We start from the raw sequence: 3,556 nt of genomic DNA on the forward strand, positions 1-3,556 counted from the left end.
GGCAAATTCGCAAAAAAAAAATTTGAATACTATTTAAAAAAAAAATTACTCACCGTTCAATTTGCAAAAATCTAATTGGATTGTGTTCTCCGATGATGGATTCGGTGAAACGCAAGAGAATTCACTCGGTTTTTCACGAGTTACACAATAATTTTGAATATTCTAAACGGGAGCACACGCAGATGCGTCAATGACCGAATGACAAATGAGCGTCACCCCACGCCGACGTATTAAGGGTTACCAACTGGTCAAATTCGAAATATGATAAAAATGACATCCATCTGGTGGTGCAATTAGACATTACAAAAACAATAATAATTTATATGAAAATTCCAATTGATTTGTAATTAGATGTATGCAATGAAATTGATAGGTAAATGTTAATGAAAGTTGAATTAAGTTCATCGATTAAGAAAGAATCATTTGTAATTGGCATATAATAAAACCAATCACTTGTTCGATTGACTGTTTGAACAAGTCATTGATGTCAATGCATCTTTCGAGTCAGAATGTGCACATATTAATTAAATTTAATCATTATGTGCAAATGATATTATAAAATGATAAAACGTTATTAATATTAGTTTGTAAAATCAGAGATTTGAAAATATGTTAATCGAAGAGAAGATATGAACATAATTACTTGTTCGATTGAGCAATAAATAAATTGAATAATTATGTGGCAATTTAGAAATGATGTATTATATATGTATTAATAAAAGATGTACATTATGATGTGATTAATCAAAGTGCGCCTGGAAACATCTGAAATTATGTTTCAAAGAAATGGTTTCCATGGTTTCGTGTTAGATAGTGCGATTTGAATGCGTCTCGTTTTGCGAGCGGGTAAGGTTGCGAATGCAATTAGTGTGCTCTCCGTTTATACGCGCGAGGTCAATAATACCTGGACACGCGTTCATCCGCAAATCGAATCGGAATCAAATGGACGAGGTGAGGTCAGAATCAGATCGGTTCGAAACGAGCGTTTTTTCCCTTCTGAAGAGGAGAGCAGGAAGTTGGCTTTGGAAAACAAACGCGCAATTGTTAGACGTCGCCGTGTGCGATGCGTCAATTGCGACCTCTCGGATCTGGTGAGCTGTGGCGAAGAGAGAGAGAGAGAGAGAAAAGATTTAACCTTTGACGAATTGTAATAGCGGTTAGCAGCGCACAATAAATATTTTAATAGAGTAAACAAGGATGATGATGATAATACGGCGGCGTCGGTATCAGCGTCGACCTTGGCCTTGAGGATTCATGAACTCCCATGAGTCGTCGCGCGTGTTATCACCTCTCGCTCGCTCGGTACAATGTAAAAAATCGAACGGGGAAAGGAAAGTTTTTCTCGCCTCCTGTCCTGCTAAATCTGAAAACTAACTGCTGCTGCAGCAGATACAGCCCTTCTGGTACATCGAACCGAGAGAGCGCACAAAGAACGCAGACGGTTGAACGAGAGGAGAAAAAGAGTTCTATTTGCGAGATTATAATTATGGACGAGCATACACAGAGAGTGATAGAGACCTTGGATCCGCTCTGACCCCTGAGCGCTCGTCACGTCATCGTAATTGATAGAGCAACAATGCTTTTAATAATTTATGTTGTATTTGTTAAATGTTACAAAAGGACGGATATTCCCTGCCCTCGACCAATTTCATTCTATAAAACAATCTTTTTATTTGCGAAACGCCCTTCAGACAACTGAACCCCGTGACCTACACCACCACCAACTCAGACGATCAATGAAAACTAAATAAATTAGTTACTAGTATGAATAGATTACCACATTTAGTCATTAAGTAAACTGAATTTCTTGACATTTTATATATATAATTTATAATTACAATCGAGTGACCCATGAATACGCCAAATAACTTACCGTAACCATGGTTATTATGAATCAATATCGTAAAGATACTTACGTTTACTTATTAATACACTAATTGGATAACGTTTGCAAGGATGTTGTAGAAATAAGCGAGAGAATAAGTAGATTTTGTATGTTTATATATATATATTTTTTACATTAAATATATCACCAGACAGGTTCATATTGTGACGGCCTCCAAAAAAAACAAAAAAGAGAAACAAATTCACAAAAAAAAAAACAAAAATCATCTTACATAGATTCATCTTTCGGTTACAGAAATGTTTTTTTTTTCTTTTTTCCACTTTATATTACAATATATGAGAGAATCGTCTTCTTTTCCAATCTTTTAGGGAATTTGCGGTGGAGACGCGAACAGCAAACGACGAACTGTACAAAGTCGCAATGATGATTTTTTTTTTTTAATTAAATTTTTATTTTTTATTTATATTTATATATACAAATTGAGCCCTCGAGCTGTGGCGTGTCGCGCGAAGATTACGAGAAATCAGGACTAAACCCGAATCTTGTTTCAATTTTAGTACGTTTCCAATATCAATTAATTAATTAATTTTCTCTGGTCAAGATTGGGTTCACCCTTTCAGTCTATTCAGGCTTCACTACTTTACATCATTTTGGATTTCTTCGATCTTCGGACGAGGCGCGTCGAGACGGCCGAGGGCAAAAAAAACAAAACGGTAATGAAACAAAAAAAAGTATTTTTATATATATATATATATGTAATGTAATAATGATGATCGGGTGATACAACACGTAAATAAATGAATAACGATGAAACATATTTATGAGTCCGTCCTTCTCTCCTCTCTCACAATTTTTGAGGAAAAGAACAAGAACTTGAGATACGGCGTAAAACACAAATAAAAAAAACGAAATTGTCCTTAATTATTTGTTGTTGTTGGTTTTTTTTTTATCTTTATACATTATTAATTAGTTAATTATTATTATAATTATTTTTTTTCTTGATTGTTTGTTTATACACAAACTCAATCGTCGTCTTCCTACTAGAGAGAGAGAGAAAGAGAGAAAAAAAGAAATAAAAAGAAAATAAAAACAGTTTTTTTTTATCACATATATAATATATTAATTAATAACTCTATATAATAATATAGGATTGGTGCTGATGCATGTATATATATACATATATATATAATTATTAATCCGTTCCATCATTTGTTTGTTGTTGTTTTGTTTTTTTACGTAGCCATTAGTATTTAGTGATTGTTCTTCTTTTTTGTTTGTTTGTTTGTTTGTTTTCTGTTTAAAACCTTAGCAACTAGATGGATAGGTAGAGCGGTTTTTGGGGCGCGCGCGGGGGGGTTGGTCCACTATATACAGATGCCGCGCGCGCCACCGCTGGTAATGGCGGAAGTAACTTTACACAAAAAAAAAATTAAAAAAAATGATGATGATGATGAGTGATAGAGAGAGTAAGAGAGAGAGAGAAAAAAAAGAAACAGCCAAACTAACAGCTACGAAACGAATATCTCACACGTATTTTATCTTCTCACAAAATTATATATATGTATATATATATATTATATATATATATATATATATAGCATACATAATAGTACATAAGATAGATATCATCAATATACAGTAAATAAATTATTTGGTTTATAATACGATTATTAATTATTATTATTATTATTACAAATTTTGAGTGTCCCA

Source organism: Nicrophorus vespilloides, unplaced genomic scaffold (assembly GCF_001412225.1).
Source record: "Nicrophorus vespilloides isolate i.1.1-1 unplaced genomic scaffold, Nicve_v1.0, whole genome shotgun sequence".
NCBI classification, from domain to species: Eukaryota; Metazoa; Arthropoda; class Insecta; order Coleoptera; family Silphidae; genus Nicrophorus; species Nicrophorus vespilloides.